Source organism: Furipterus horrens, unplaced genomic scaffold (genome assembly GCF_987537825.1).
Source record: "Furipterus horrens unplaced genomic scaffold, mFurHor1.1.pri manual_scaffold_11, whole genome shotgun sequence".
Taxonomy (NCBI): Eukaryota; Metazoa; Chordata; class Mammalia; order Chiroptera; family Furipteridae; genus Furipterus; species Furipterus horrens.
The window spans coordinates 50080804-50097518 of NW_028327181.1; the positions used below are offsets into that span (position 1 = coordinate 50080804).

Genomic DNA, 16715 nt, shown 5'->3' on the forward strand with positions numbered 1-16715 from the left:
ATTTTTAAGAGTACAGTTCTGTAGCATTAAGCACAGCCGCACTGTTGTGCAACCATCGTTCCATCCATCTGCAGAACTCCGTTCATCTTGCAGAACCGAAACGCTATCCCAGTGCAACACCCACTCCCCGGTTCCCTCCCCGCAGCCCCTGGCAACCCCGTTCTACTTTCTGTCTCTGGTTTTGACTTCTCCAAGTTCCTCATATAAGTGCTGTGTGCTTTTCTTGGGAGGCAGCTGTGGATTTGACAGTTCTAAAGGATGCAAAGGTCCAGCCGGAGAAGTTATTCTGGAATGTGTGTGCTCGTTTGTAAAGCTGTGAGCTTGGTCTGAACACTCTTCGGATGATGTCGCATCCTAACAGGTTAGGTTTCTGGCTCCTTGACAGTTTGCTTCCTTTAGGACAGAGGCCTAGAGGTTGTTTTGACATTTGGATCTTTGCCCACTTTATTCTTGACAAATTTAGGCTACTTCTGGCAGTGAGAACCCTGAGGAGGACGCAGATGCTCAAAGGCTGTAGAAGAGCGGGGAGGAGGAGCGTCACTGCTCAGCCCTACTGCTTTGAGGACCTGTCTTAGAGGTTCCCCGGCTCCTTTGCAGCTGAGCCCTGTATCTCCCCTGGTATCGTTGTGCAGACTTTCTCCCGCATGAGAATATCCTGAGGGCAGGCCCAAGTATCCACAGTTTAACCACTTCCTGTGATTTTTTAGGAAGCACCCAATATTGAGAACCCCTTTATTAAGCTCTGGCTTTGCTTCCCTCCACCTGGAGCTTTTCTAGACAGGCCAGTATGTGTGACTCATTGGTAACCATGGTGGCTGTTGTATCCAAAGCAAAGAGCTGCAGGGCACTGGCATGTGGCCAAAAGAAGGTCCCTCTCTTGGTGAAGCTCACAGACTTTTGAGACCCACATGTGCATGTGAAGATTAAATACCAAGCAAAACCATGATGTGCATGTTGTTCAAGGCAATATGTGATCTAGGGAGTCAGAGATGTCTTCTGGGAGGAAAGATGGGGTCTTGGCCTCCTTCCTGCTTGTTATGATGGCTGGGAAGGAGCAGTGTGCTCGGCTCAGTGCTCTGTGTTGGCTCTACAGGCACAATTTTTAGTGTGGTCCCCACCACAACGTGGATGGCACAGATGGAAAAGCCGAGGCCCAGGAGGTTCATGGGGTTGCTCAACTTATGAGTGACAGAACTGGGATTTGTAAACAGGTGAGATGCTTTCTGGGAGAGTGATGGGTCTTTTCCCCAGTGGTCCTGTTTGCTGGCTCAGCCAGCCTCTACTGTCCGAGCACAGGAGGAAAAGGGCACAGTGGCCCTGGCTGAGGGCCAGGCTGGGCTCTCAGTGTCTTGTCCACCCCCCACAGACTGGCAGTTACAGTCATTTCCCTTGGGTCTTCAAGGTTGTTGTCCTAATTTTAGACCTACTAGTCCCCGTGCCTGATTGAAAGACAGGGAAGCTTCCTCAGACACGGAGATCCTTCATGTTCAAAGGATGGGGCAAGATGGAGAATCAGAGAAGATATTTCACACATTAGTTTCATGTTTTTAGATTTGCTTTAAAGTCTGTCGTGTGTTGGGCCTTGCTTTGACCTTCGTACTTATTTCCTCATGGTTTCAGTCTCCAGGGCATGGAGGCAGGCCTGTTGTGGTAGGTGCCGGAAGCCCGGGGAGTGTAAACAGTCCAGGAAACGTGGGTTTTAACCAAGTCCGTCTGTTTCTGGCTGAGTGGCCTTGAGTAGGGTCCTCCTCCCTGCCTGTTCTCCCTCCATAGGAGGCTTGCAGCATTACCAGGCCTGCAGAGAGCCTGGGAGAACCTTCCAGTTCTTTGCTTGCTGTGATAATAATGGTAGTTTTAAAAAATTTATTTTGAACTCAGAAGTGTTTTCATCCTTGCACTAGTCCATGAGCAAGGTGGGGGTGGCTAAAGAGGGAGAGCAACCCCCACGTCCCTGTAGATGCACTGTGTTCCTTTGAGGTCTCTGGGGGCTGTCACACACAAGTCGGGAGGCTTCTGTCATGCAGAATTCTGCACCGAACCTTAATGCAAGTTTATCTTTTATGTTGATCATTTTTAGAGAGAAAGACAGACGCACAGAAACATCCATTTGCTGTTCCATTTATCGATGCATCATTGGTTGATTCTTGTCTGTGCCCTGACCAGGGATCGATCCTGTAACCTTTGTGCATTCCAAGCTTTAAAATGGATATAGTCTGGAGCTACTTGAGTTGAGGTTGTGAACTATTTCCAACCCCTCCGTCCCCATCCCCTCCGCAGTGCTGACAGTGTCCTCCTAGGGCAGGCTGTCCGTGTGCCTGTGTGGACAAGGCACCGCTCCCTGCGTGGATCATTTGATTAACCTACTTTGTCACAATAATTAACTTGTTTTTTGAACCTTCTAAAAGTAGTAAGTGCTTGCCAATGTTGGTTGGTGCGTGAACAGCAGTCTTCCTAGGTAACCTTTGAGGCCAGTGCAGGGGCTGATGTGTAGGGAAACGTGGAGAGGAGCTGGAAGACAGGCAGGGGCTACTGGCAACTACCTGCACCAGGGCCCAGTGTGCTGGCTGTCAAGGCCGGCACGATCTAGGGGTGGGTGTTCAGGAGTTGAGGACCAGCCACGGGTGTTCAGAAGGTGTTTGACCCCCGTCCACTTTAGTTTCCTTAGACCTGAGTCCCTCATCCCATCTTTCCTTAATCAGGACAACTAAAAATACTTTTTATCTCTCTGGGATGGGTGTTAGAATAATTTATTGCTTAATGACCCTTTGAGTATGTTAAAGATAAACTGGAATCTCTAAGTGTATGTTATGCATGCAAGGGCTTCCTTGGCTGGAAGGTGAGGGACCAGTGCAGTCCTTGTGGTGTTTGTGTGGCCATCTTGTGGCGGCAGGGAGCAGGTGGCGGGATGGGGGCTCTGTGCTGGGAGGGGCCCTGTGCTCAGCCTATGGGCTTCCTGCAGGCTGCTTCTCCTTAGAGCATCTTTAGGCCAACCGTCAGTTGTTTTGAAGTGTTAAAGTGAGAGGGTGAGGTATGGCATAGATGAACCCAGCGGCAGTGGGGAGCTCTTCAGAGCCTACAGACAGTGGAGTCCTGTTGTCGAAAGATCAGCGGTGAAGCTTCCATGTGCCACGTGCCTTTTTTCCCTAAGAGTATTCACTGGGATGGATGAGACTTTGCCCATTAGAATGAAGCTTGTAGATGCAGGGGCATTTTCTGTGTGTCTCTCTGGGATCTTCAGTAAACATGTTCTCTGGAACCTGGGAGTTGAATTGTTCCCTCCTCTCCCCTATTTTTAACCTGAGAGTTGGGTAGGAGCTTGGAGACATAGGCTTGTTAAGACGTTTGAGCCTGGTACCTATTAGAAAGTGCACCGTTCTGCGCTGGGATCTTTTTCTGGTCATTTACAACTCTGCATGCCCAACCAAGTGACATTTTCCACCTAGGGAACAGCTGGGGGATAGAAGCCACCAACGTTTAATAATGGGACTGTTTGGATAAAGAATAGAGCAGATTCTGGGGGTGAGATCAGGGGGCTTTCTAGAGGACCCTGTTCTAGACCTTTGTTTTGTGGGTGGGGAGACTCAGCACAGAGGGTCGCAGAGACTGGCCCATGGGGCCTCAGCTGATAGGTGTGGGGTGAGTAGCTGGGTTCCCTGTTGCTTGGTCCCCATCTAAGTAAGGAGTGGGCAGGAGGGAAGGGCTCACTGTTTCACATGCTGGAGCCTGAGTCTGGGGTGGTACAGACATTTGTACTTAGGGTGTTGGGATCTTTCACATGGGTGGCCTGAGTCTTGGAGAGGGAAGAGTTAGAGAAGGACATACAGGAGCAAGTGACTAAAGAGGGTCAGGGGAAAGGGAACAAGCTAATACCAGTCAGGTGGGGTAGGAGGGCTGTGCAGGTAACTGTGAACCATTCTCAAGAACCAAGAGAAGACCCAGGTCACACGTGACCTTCCTTCCTCTGTGCCTTATCCCCAGGACGCTCATCTCATGAGGGCCTCCCTCTACAGGACAGTGAGCACCTTGAGGCAGGGCCTGGTGTTGGCCTGCGTAGACAGGACATAGAGTAGCAGTCCAGGTGTGGGAGAAGCTCAGCACACTGCTGGAAGGCTGGTGAGTCATTCTGCCATTGTCCTTGGCTCTGGTGCTTGAGGCTGTTGTAAACATTTTAAGGTCTCCCCCTGAGAACCTGCCTTCTTTGACTTTCACATCACACTGAGAGGACTTGGCAACTCCGGGTTGCTCAGTGAGTGCCCTTCTGTCTCACTGGGACTGTCCCGTGTACTCAGCTTTCTTCTCAGTGACATAAGTGGTGAGTTGAAGACAGAAAGATAGTAATCACCTGCCTGCCTCTGTTAAGTGCCCATGAGCCATAATGAGATACCTGCGTTCTTCTCTCTGTCTTCCCCATTGTGCCTGCAGCTCCTGAGTGGGGAGACTTCTGGACACCTACGATTAACAGAGGCGGCTGACGAGAGCCTGGGAGAACCTTCCTGTCCTCCTCCGCTCAGCTCCTCTTCCCCAGTCCTTTGCTTGCTATGATAATAATGGTAGTTTTAAAAAATAAACTTTGAACTCAGAAGTGTTTTCATCCTTGCACTAGTCCATGAGCAAGGTGGGGGCTGCTAAAGAGGGAGAGCAACCCCCACGTCCCTGTGGATGCACCGTGTTCCCTTGAGGTCTCTAGGTGCCGTCACATGTCTTGTTGTCCATTTAGGTGCCATCTGTCCAGCTTTTTGAGTGTGCACAACTCTTTTAGTGTGGAACGAGATGAGAGGGTGGTTGGAGTAGCAGTTCTCTTGGGCTGGTGGAGGGATTTTTGCAGTGCACTGGGTTAGCAGCAGAGGATGGGCCTGCTGGGCACCCTTGTTGGAGATCTTCAGAGCTGTGAGTAGACTTCTCTGTGGCAGCTCTGACTGTGGCCTGCAGGCCAAGTGTTTGTGGTAATGGGCTGGGTGGTTCCCTCCCCACACAGAGAGAAATGACTTTAGGGATTAGGAAAGTAAACAGCTTGAAATAATGGGTTAGGAAACTAAGTAGCATCAGGGAAAGAACGGTTGGAAAGGTCATTTCATGGAAGTTAGCAACAAAAGACATTTGTGTTGAAAAACAGCCAGGTAAATAGTACATGTGTGTCTGTGTGTGCATGAAGTGCTCACACAGTCACAGACACGCTTGCCTTGGCAGCATGAAGCCAGGCTGCAGAGTCTTCCAGGGCCACGTCCCTGCACCCTTACTTCTCAGGCCCCTCACGCTCTACCGCCTCCTCAGGACCCCACCCTCAGGGCACCCAGCTCTTCCTGCCTGACCATGTCTTTTGCTTTGGACCTTCCTGGGAAGTGGGCAGTGCTAAAGTGTCTGATAAGCCAACCCACTTAAGGCATTAATTGTGTGTAGGCAGATTGCCCTCCCTCTACTCCACAAACACTTGTTCAGAAGAATCTTTTCTTTGGCAGGGAAGGGGATGTTCTTTATGGTGGGAAAGGTCTCTAAGCCCAGGGAATGATTCCTCGGGTGGAATCTCAGAAACAGTGGTAAGCAAGCGGGGCTTTATTAAGGAGGAGGGTGTCCTTTACATGTACTGACCTGTCCTGAAGGGCTGGCCCAGCCCATATGCGGGTGCAGATCCATGAGTCATTCATTCACTCACATCTGTTGAGTGCCTGAAGTATGTCAGAAGTGAACTTCAAGGTGGATACTGGATAGTACCCATTATAGTAGGTATATTAGTTTCCCGTGGCAGCTATAACGAATTGCCACTACCTAGAGGCTCCACACAACACCGATTTGTTCTCTTACAGGAGTGTAACATCAGGTTCACTGGGCTGGGCTCAAGTCAAGGTGCCTGCAGGGCTGGTTCCTTCCGGAGGCTCCAGGGGAGGACCTGGGCCCTTGCCTGCCTGCCTCCCTCCCTCGGCTCGTGGCCCCTAGCTCACATCCGCTCCGTCACTCCATCTCCCCCTCTTCCGTGTCAGATCTCCCTCTGCCTCTCTGTCATGAGGACATTTGCAATTGCATGTAGGCCCACCCAGATAAGCCAGAACAGTCTCCCCATCTCAAGATCCTTAATCACATCTGCAAAGTCCCTTTTGCCAACTAAGGTCACATTCACGGGTTCTGGAAACTGGGAAATGGGGATCTCTAGGGGCCATTTCTCAGCCAACATAAAGGGTGAGACCAGAGGAAGCCAACGCAAAGTGCTCTGGTAACAGAGTAGGGCTAGCAGACTGCCTGGAAGTTTGCAAGGAGGAGATGAACTGAGCCGGGTCTGAAGGGCTGGAGTGGTACCGCCTTGGACCAGGCTGGGAGATGAGTGGGAAGGGCTGGCCGCCTTCCTGGGAGAGGTGTGACTTCCATGTGGCCAGAGGGGGTGACTGCCCCTCTTCCTGCCATTGCCTTCTCTGGTTCTTTACGCACTCTCGTTTTGGGCAAGACTGATTAGTGGTCCTGGCTTCCGCTGCCAGGCCTGAGATGTAGGCACCAGACACAGGAAAGGCAGTGCATAGATGAGGGAGAGGGAGAAACAGGGGCCACCAACAGTGGTCCCTGACGGCTTAGTCCCACCAGGTGTTGCACATCCTTCCACAGCTGCTGGGTTGCCACAGTGTATCAGTCACAGCATGTCAGCGTAGGGAAGGACCTGAAAGGACCAGCCTCTCGTGCTAATGAAGGTGTTAGAGAAGCGAGTTAGCCCCCATCCTGTACCACGAAGCTCGGATGCTACTCCGACTTGAGTCAGCCTGTTGAGACAAGCCCCTCAAAGTGACAGGTGCTATAAGTAGCAGGGCCCAGGATCCTCTTCGAGGGGCCCCAGGGAGGTGAGGGAGGGGAAAGGGTCTTTGTGCTGTCCTTGAGGAGTCTGCGGTCCCGTTGGTGAGATGGGCTTTGTGTTTTATTTCTAACAAGGGTGGTGTGCTTACCGCGCCGTGAGACACTCAGGAGCATGAAGAGGACAGTGCAGGCGGCAGAGGACAGAAAGTCCTTGGACGCTATGAAGGCTTTGGAGGACCGTGCAGTGCCGATTATGACCCCCCTCCAGCCACATGGGAGCACCCCTGTCCTGGAGCAGAGGAGGGGAGTGTAGGAGGTGGATTCCAGCCCAGTGTTTACTGCACCTGCTCTCTGCCCCTCCTCAGGGAACCTTCCTTTTGGGCTTCACGGATGGGAGGGCAGAGGGCAGACTGCTCTTCAAAGTCTAATGTTGGTGCAAGTGATTCCTTTTCCTTCCCCTGAGCCCACTGGGGGGTTGCACCCATCTCCCTGTCAGCCAGTGAGGACGTGGTGGCCCAACAGTGCTTCGAGGCGCCCATGTTTCAGGTAGAAGGCAGTGCGTGAGGGTGCTTGTTAGTGGTATCAGGCTGTCTATTCAAGGGTGTGGTGGCTGTAGCTGGGACAGAAGCCTGAGGCTCACTTCCTCCAGGTAGCCATGCACTGTGTTTGGAACCAGCTTGCCTATATGGTAAATGTAGAGGTAAAAAGAAAGTACACACTGGGTTCACATTCGGTCTTTAAAATGGCCTTGTGGGGAGAGCGGTCACCTGCCTGAGGATAAGATGTCTTCCCTGCCAGGCTGGGATACTTGCATGGAGTCACAGGTCAGAGACCTGGACGGTGGAGCTGCTCTGGCTCAAGGACTCTGGAGCCTTGTGTGGTTAATGTTGGAAGATCTCTCACAGGGCAGGATAAACTGTCGCAGAAGTCTTGACCCCTTTGTGTGTGATTCGTGCTAAATCTGTTGGATTGCTGATACCTGTTGAGTGCCGCAGCATTCCCAGCTGGCACAGAGAAGTGACAAGGGGCAGTTAAAAGGCTAGGCTGCCTCTTTCCTCATTCCAGTGGGGTGAGGGGAGGTTTCACTTCCACCTGGGTGTGGAGGACGTGCCCAGCCCTACCGTCCGGTGTGTTCGCAGGAGCAGACCCACTCCGCTCCGTCACACGTTCTGGTCCCAGTGACGGAGGAGGCTGCCCCGGCTGTATCTGAAGGGGCTGGGGCATGGTAGATGTAGTGGGTTGGCAGGGTCCTTGGAGGCACCCTCTAGTCTAGCCCTCACCTTTGGCTGCTGAGGAAACTGAGACCCAGCGGGGAGGAGGGGCCTCCACAGTCACCTGTCAGTAGCTTTCCGAGACCCCTCTTCACTCCCTGGAGTGGTTCTCCCTGCCTGGATTCAGGTTGCACGAATAGGGCAGCGTCCTTTCTTAATAAGCTGTGAGTTCCTGAGAAACAGACACACCCATGTGTTCTGTGTGCCAGCAGGCCCTCATGTCGTCATTGTGGGTGGATCAGAACTCTGTTGCCCAGGGTCATCCAGCAGCTGTTGCAGCACCAGGATTGACAGCCCACCCTCCTCCAGGGCCCCTCCTCACTGGGCCCCACTGCTCAGCCTCCCTCCCTGCCCCACCTGGCTGACCTGCTGGGGCTCTCGCCCTCAGAAAAGTTGAGGAGGGAGGAGGAAAGTGTGATGCTGTGGTGGTGGGCGTGGGTTGGGGTGGGAGAGCGGAGGCATGTGTGTCGGGAGAACGCATCAGGGCTTCTTACCTTTGGGGGCCTCCTTTTCAAGGGAGGAAGGGAACACACTTCATGCTCTATGAGAAAAGGTTAGGAAAGCAGTCAGCCCTGCCCAGTGCACCCGGGCATGGCTGCTACCTAAGTGTTAACGTTTGGGAGTGTGAAGTGCAGTCAGAGTGTCACTGTAAGGAGTTACACTGTGTCATGGTGATGCTGTGGCAGCTTACACTGGAAGAGGGCGGGCGCTGGGGCTGAGCTTTAGATGACAGCCCTTAGCAGGAAACAGCCCCAATACCTCGCCTACTCCTACCTAGCCCTGTGCTCCCTCTGCTGTCCCAGGCACCTCTCCCCCTCCCCCACCCTCTCCCTTATTTTGAAATGCACATATTATCTCATTGCTTACCTCCAACATATTCTCTAAGGCATCCTCTCTCCCTCCTCCAAGCAAAGGCAGTGTTACAGTGTGATGTGTGTCAAACTTACTTCATCCCTGTAGCCAGGTTCAACTTGCTCTACTTCATATCCTGAGACTTGTTATAATAGTGTGGAAAGCTTGTATTATGTGATCAGGAAAAGAGTAACTGCTGTGCGTCTGAGTCAGATACACACTGGTTGTAATTTATTCAACACAAACAACAGCCCTGTCCTCAAGGATTGGGTTTAGAAAGGTACACATCTGTAATCCTTTGTCTTCTCTTTCTTTTTATGGTGGTGGGAATGGGGGAGGGGACGGCCAGAACATGGTTGATGGAATTCATGAAGGTACCCCTGATGCTCCTTTCTTTCTCTTCATTTGCTTCCCTTGGTCTGCTGGAGCAGGCCGCTGTTGCTGCCCAGGTACCTGAACTCTACCTTGTAAAGCAGGAAAGGAGGAAGAGCTTCCTCTGAGGTCACTCAGCATTTTTCCTGTGCTTTTTTATTCTGCGTGGGCCCTGTAGGGAAAGACACAAGCTCATGTAGGTGATGTTGGTGGACTTCACACTGTCTTCTTGGATGAGACCCTGCACCCTATCACTGGAGGGGGGTGGAGCATGCCGTCCCTGCTGCCCAGGGGGGAAAGGAAGGCCCCGCTATGTGCAGAAAGGAATGGACATGGAAACATGTGTCCATTCTGCTTGCTCAGGCATCAGCCATTTATGTGGAAGTCATGGGTGCTGGTTCTTCAGGGTGCTGTGAGGTAGGCCTGGGTAGTGAGGTGAGGGGTGGAGGGGGCGAGGTCTGCCGTGTAGAACTTTCAGGTTGGTGGTGTGTATGAGCATCTGAGAGCCTGGCAGCAGTTTGGGTCATGCTGATGTCCTCGTATGTTATTAGCCTCATCCTGTCGGAGAGAAAAGCATTTGCCTAATTTTCGAACACATTCAGTTATTTGGTTTAAACTTTATATTAAACCCCCAAATCAAGTGTTCAAACTGTAACAACCTGAGAAACTATCTTTGTAACTCCTTCAGGCAACACATAAACTTTCCTCCACCAAATGCCCTATTTGAGGTTATTGACTTAGGGGAAGGGTTCTTTATTTCTAATGGCTTTGCCCAGTAAAGAAAATAATACATGAACACATCCTAAAGAGAAGGAGCACCCAAAGCCAACTGCTCGTCTGAGGGCACAGGAGGTCAGTCTCTCAGACCTGTGAAGGTTAGTTTATATTCTCACTGACGTGACAGTTGGGCAGTATATTGGAGGGTTGTGGAATATATATCCGTCTCTCTTCCCATAGCTCAGTATTTACCTTGGGGTCTTACTCTGCTCCCAGACATACGGCAGGGCTGAAAATGGGCCACGTGGGAATTTAAACGCATCATTGGGGCTTCCCCCTCAAAATAATATAGGTGTGTATTTTACAGTCAAGTAATATAACCAGAGGCTTGTAATAGGAGTCCACTCCCCTGCCCTGTGCTTCCTTACTCCCAGGCCTGCTCCCAGAGGAAGTCACTTCCAACTCACGTAGCTAGAGAATTCTAGTACTTACCTCTGTGCTTGTAAATCATGTTTATACCGCTACTTCTTGAGTTTTTAAAGATAGGAATTAGTTAACACACACCTACATATGTGCAGACACATATGTATTGTTGCATCTTCTCTCAACCTTACTCTCTTCTACCAATGTAGTTAAATTAAATATTAGGATTGAATCAATAGTGTTTAAGTTATTATGACAATGTAGAAAATATGTACATTCAAGCCATGTAGGGAACTGTGATTATATTTCTTTTCACCTTTGGTTTCTCTTGCATTTAATAATCACCTCCTGCCCCCTTTTCATTGTTTGTCTGTTTCACCTTAATTGAACTCTTAACTTTTTGACAGAACTATAAAACATCTCTTAGTGTGGGCAAGTGCCTAGGACAATGATTCTTTCTTTCATGGTAACATCCTCATGAGGCCTTCGATCCTCTTGTTCCAGTTGGGCTGACTCTTCTCCAGACCTGCCGCAAAGCTCTTGACCTGGGTTTTGCCTTCCGCCTGGAAGTTCCCTTTCTTCTGGGTGCCTTCGATTGATTTCTTTCTTTGTTTACTTCTCCATTTGATGAAAGGCGCATGAGAAGAAAAAGTTTTGAGGGCTTGCATATCTGAAAACGCCTTTCTTACCCACACTCTTGATTGGTAGCTGGACTGGTTATGGAATGTTAGATTGGAAGTAATTTTCCTTGGGAATGTAAAGGTGTTCTTCTCTGTCTTTTAACTTCCACCATCACTGCTGTGACATTCATATACAACGGAGCTGATTCCTGATGCTTTGTAAATGAATGGAATTTTTTCTCTGAAAACTTTCAGGAGCTTCTTGAATTGAGTTCTAAAATTTCATGAAGATAAGCCTTGGCATGGGTCTGCTTTCTTACACTGAGCTAGAAGTCTGTGTATTTACCAGTGTAGGTACACATTCTGTCCTTCCGGTCCAGAAAACTTTCCTGTGTTTTTCCCTCTGGTAATTTCCTTTGCTTCGTTTTCCTAGAATTCCTATTATTTGGCTGTTGATTCTTTTGGAAAGAATCTCTAATTTTATTATCTTTTTGTATTGCTTTGTCTTGCCTGAGATTTCATTAACCTTGTGTTAAACCCTCTGTTTCTTATTCTAGCTACCATATTTCAATATTTTTATTCTGACTCTTATGCCAGCAATCATAATTTTAGAGCTCATATTTTGTCCTCTGTGTAATCCTTTTTATCTTTTTATAGCATCTTATTCATCTTTCATGGCTGCAATACTTTTAATTTCAGTTATTTTGAAGTTTTATTGTCTCTGGTCTGATTTTCTTTCTTCTTAGTTCCCTTTCTGCTTTTGGTCTTTCTTGGGCTGTCTGAAATGAGTGCTGACCCTTGGCTGAGAGCTTATGTTTAAGAAGGTGACTGCAGGGTGTATGTAGGAGTATTGACTGGTTGGCCTCGCCTTAGAAGGACAGGCAGGGAACTGGTGACTTTGGGGAGACCTTCAAATGTCTCCAGATACAGATCCTCTCATTTCTAGGCTATGGAGAAAGCCAGGTAGTGGTCTTTCTGATGGCTCTCTGGTTTCCCCGGACAAGGCCCTTTCACCTCCAGTCCACGGAGATGTGTGGGCAGCAGAAGGACGTGGAGTTGCGGGGGACCTCAACTCGCAGCAGGCGGATGTCTACCGAACTCCCGCTCCCTCCCCATAGCACTGCCTGCTGCTCCCTAGGCGAGAGCCTTTCCAGACAACCCCCCTCTGGTTGCTGTTGGTGGGCCTGGGGCCCTGGGGTGTGTGCTCCTCCCACAGGTGCCGACCAGTTCTTCAGCTCTCAGCCTCCCTGGTAGTCGGAGATGCCAGGCCTAAACCTTCCTAGTGGTCCAGGACAGTGCCAGCCTTTTTCCTCCTGGCGTCCCTCTGGAGGCTTCCTCTGCTCTCCTTAGTCACTTCCCATGCATGCAGCCACTTCCTACATTCCAAAACTTAATTAATATTCCCATATCTGCTGCTGTCTCCTCTCTAGTTTTTTTGCCCTTGAGAATTTATATCTTTAAAAAATTCATTTGTGGTCATTTTTATTAGGGTTTAGGCAGGGACTTGAACATGCTGTATTCATGCAGCCATGTTTACCTGGAGGTCCCACTCCTGCATTTCATGACTCAGCGTGCACACTGAGGGCACGTGCTGGTTGGTGTCCAGAGTGGGCATCTCCTTCCTGCCTCCCCACCCTGTTTCTGTGCTGCTGTTCCTTTCAGTTTTCTGTCCTTGTTCAGTCCTGTGTGGGTCACGTTCCTCTGGGTCTGTGTAGCTCTTTGTGTGTGCGTGGTGCTGGTGTGTGTGTTTCTGAGACTGAGTGCACACGTGCCTGCCAGGAGATGTGTGTATTTTCAGCTCCTGAATTAAATGTATTGTCTACACCTTTTATTGGGCAAGAGATACTTTCATAAACAGTTGAAATTATGGATTCTTCTGGGTCGAACCCAAGGGTTAATAATGACTGCTGTTCCAAAAAAGTGAAGAGAGACAGTTTATCTGATCTCCTCTGGTGAATAAGGCCCTTTACTGATGAGGCCCAGCCACCTACTTACACCAACAATAAGACCCTTGTTGTCATGGACCAGTCAGGCTCTGCAACTGATACTCTGGCTGCCTTGAGAAATGCCATCAGGGAGATCTGTGGCTTAGGCCCGTGCTTATCCCAGGGCCACACAGACAGGCCCACATAATGCTGTTGTACTTTCCTTCTTCCCACATGAAATGTTTTCCCTATGACTCTCTCCTGGGGACCTGTGGAAACCATGAGAGAGGTTGAATTCATTCATTCACTTGTTTCCTTGCTGTGTGCCATGGACAGGCTGGGAGTTGCAAAAATGAAGTTGAGAAAGGGTCCTTACCCTCCAGAACCTAATAGTCTATAGTCAGAAAAATGGAGAGGTCAGCTGTCATGGGGTACATTAAGTGCTGAGAGGTGGAGGGGAGAGATTGAAACACACACACACACACTCACACACACTCACTCACTCAGCCACAGGAGCCAGGCTGGTGAACTCTGGGGCTTCCCAGGAGGAACAAATTGGGGATCATCTGGAGGTGGAGAGGGAGGTGCTTCTAAGTAGAGGGAGTGTCCGATGCTGAAGGTGGGACCAGCCAAAGCACCGAGGTGGGGGGAGAAGATGGGGCTAAACAAATAGTGGTTTTTCACCCCTACTGCCAGAAATAAAGTATGTTCATGGTGAAAACTTTGGGAAACAAAAAGCATAGAGAAAACAAAGTTGCCTGTGTATCACCCAGAGATAAAAATCTGTTGATATCATGGTTTGTTTCTCCTCTTAGGGTGTCGTATACTTACATTTTTAATAGAACTGTTCCAGCACTCCCCACGTCACCCTTGGAAGCATTTGATAGCTACATGCTCTTCCATCAAACGGCTGTTTGCTGTAGTCCTTATTGTTGGGCGTTTGCTGTGGTTTCAAGTTTTCTCTTTTCTTTTTTTAATATAATTCTTCAGCACACACTCCTGGAAGTAGAACCGCTGGTCCAGAGCGTACATTTTGCAGGCAGTGCATAGCTGTGGCCAGATCGTGTTCTGGAAACGCCGCACTCCGTCAGTGGTGGGAGGGCGCCGTGGACGCTCGCTTTCCCCTCCGTCTCCTCGTCTGTGGGCCCCCCACCCTGGTTTGCGTAGCTCTTCGGGAGACTGAGGTGCCCCGCAGACCATGTTGTGGGCGTAAAGAGCTGAGGGAGCCTGACTCATCGGGAGCCCGCAGGTCATTGAAAATCCGTGTTTTGCATTTGATTCTTCCACTTCAACCCGAGTCAGCACGGAGGGCGCTGTGGGTACTGGCGCCTTACCCCACTCTCTTGTTACTCACTTCTGCTGAGGGCACCCTACACTGGGTGGGGGGGTGGTGCGCCCACCGTCCTGCCCTAACTCAGTGCCACCCAACACTGCTATGAAGTAGTGACATTTGCCCAGCTTTTATAAATGGTGAGACCGACTACAGGAGCAGCAATGAGAATGGAGTGGCCCGCAGGGAGCTCAGCTCAGCGCCTTTCTCCTTTTCCCTTAAGTCTTACCCTGCCCCTGCTACGCCCCAGGCCTCTCAGTCTCTTAAGCGCCTTTCAGAATTGGGATTGAAGCAAAGTCATTTCTGGCCCCAGAAGGTCTCTGCTCCCTTAATTCCCATGTCTCTAAAAATATCTGAACAGCTTCCTGCCCAGTCTCCTCCCTACAGAATCTGATTCTCCCCCCACCCCTCAACTTGGGGGAAGAAATAGGATCTCCCTCTCATTGCTCTCTCCGGGCTCAGAATGGAATAAATAAGAAATGTTGGGTTTCCACAATTAAAAGGGGGAGAACTGCTTTTGTTCCCATTTGGAGGGCTGCCACAGCGCCGGGATCCAGGTCTACATTGGAGGCTCCTTCCTCCTGCTCTAAGAAGAGATTCAAGGAGGAAGAAAGGGGACAAGAGCATGGACCCCTTTTGTCCTTCTGTGCATGGGGTGGCAGGGAGCCTGCAGTGAGTCTTGGTGTGGGAGTGAGGCTGGGCTCTCCGGCCCCTGGCCGTGTGCCTGTTTAACAGACCAAAAAGGAGTCTGTGGGAAGCTTCCAGCCTCTGAGCAGCTCCAGGCTTCCAGAGCTTTCTCAGGCATTTCTGCATTGGGACTGGGCCTTAGACCGCTGCCCTGCCCCACCCCCAGTCCTTGGATGCTTGCCTAATTGAGGCTTTATTTCCACATTTTCCCAGCTCTGTATAAAAACACAAGCAAGTGGGTAAGGCCTAGGGACACTAGTAAGAGTATGGGGGTGGAGTAAAGGGGTGGCTGGGGGGAGAGGAATACTCAAGAGTCTGCTTCCTTATTTCTGGAGAGCTATGGAAGGGAGGGGCAGGGAGGGGGAGCTAGGACAGAGCAGCTGCCAAGCAGGGCAGCTGTGGGAAGAATTTCTCCACCCCACCCCCACCCAAAAATAGCCATGTCAAAGGCTTAAGCCTTGCAAATTGGGATCCAGCTGAAAACTCTTTGCTTCTCCAGGCCCTCCCCTCTCCTCATCCCTCCTCCCTCCAGGCCCCTTCTTTCTAACCTTTTGCCAAGTCACAGAAGGAATGGGTCCCCCAGGACTGTGCCCTCCCTGGTTCATGCAGAGAACTCCCCAGTGTAACCAAGTCACATCTGAGTGCACTGACGGCACCATGTCCTTATGGGAAAAGCCATCCCTTCATTTGCTTTTCTTGTAACTCTGAATTTTCCTATTCAGATTTCTTAAAAGTGATGCAAACTTTTAGCTAAAATGTAGACAATTAAACAAATACATAAAGACTGGTTTGGATCTTGAAACTAAGGGCAGCACTCACATGCAAGAGAGTAAATGCCATAAAAACTGCTGCTTCTTCCAATTATAAAATTGACATATTTATTGTACAGACTTTGTAAAATCAGGAAAGCACAAAGATGAAAAGATAAACTGACTGTCCACAGAAATCCTCTGATGTGAACATTGTGGAGTTTAAATGATAACAGGCCCTGTTTTGGTTTACTTGTTTAGAGTTAGTCCCAGAGGAGAACTCCTTCCCAGAGTCACCCCTCTGACGTCAGCCCGTCATGTGAGCAGTCAACAGGGGGTGTACAGGAATGCACCAGCCTTCTCGAGGGGCTGTGTGTGTGCTCCTCTGGAGGCGGGGGGGGGGGGGGGGGTGCTGACTCTCTGAAGCTGTCCTAGTTCATATGGGCTTGTACAAGTACCATAGACTGAGTAGTTTATAAACAACAGCAATTTATTTTTATAGTCCTGAAGTCTGGAAGTCCTAGGTTAGATGTAGCATGTCACTTTCTGGGGAGGGTCCTCTTCCAGGCTGCAGGTGGCTGGCTCCTCTCCTCACCAAGCACAAAGCAGAGAGAGGTTGCCAGCTCTCTCCTGGCTCCTAGAAGGGTACTAATCCCATTCATAAGGGTTCCATACTCATGGCCTCATCTAATCCTAGTCACCTCCTAAAGACCCCACCTCCTAATACCCAAACAGAGTTTCAGCATAGGAATCTGGGGGAGAGACAGACGTTCAGTCCATCACAGAGGCCTTCGGTGACTCTGGCCAGGCTTTGCCTCTGCACAGCCGCGGTCCTGGGCAGAGCGTTGCAAGAATGGACACAAGAGTGGGCGGTAACAAGTTACCCTGGGAATCCGTACCTCACCAGCCCAGAGGGTTTCTGACTTGAGATCCATGTTGTCCAGAGGGCCTTGCTGCTGCTCCTGAATGCCCCAGGTAAACCTGGCCAGGACTGGAGT

The 16715-nt window shown here is 50.2% G+C and overlaps 1 protein-coding gene and 1 long non-coding RNA gene across 4 annotated transcripts in view; both read left to right on the forward strand.

Moving 5' to 3' along the window:
• LOC149997546 (uncharacterized) overlaps positions 1–16715 on the forward strand; it is a 78868-nt gene that overhangs the window by 45878 nt on the left and 16275 nt on the right. The window lies entirely within an intron of this gene.
• On the forward strand, positions 73–4582 carry LOC149997547 (uncharacterized). Of its 3 annotated transcripts, XR_016513991.1 has the most exons (5): positions 73–361; positions 464–618; positions 1094–1211; positions 3979–4113; positions 4423–4582. It is a non-coding gene; the product is annotated as an uncharacterized LOC149997547 (long non-coding RNA). The 3 variants fall into 3 exon arrangements; XR_016513990.1 differs by lacking the exon at positions 1094–1211 and having other exon boundaries at positions 84–361; XR_016513992.1 differs by lacking the exons at positions 464–618; positions 1094–1211 and having other exon boundaries at positions 104–361.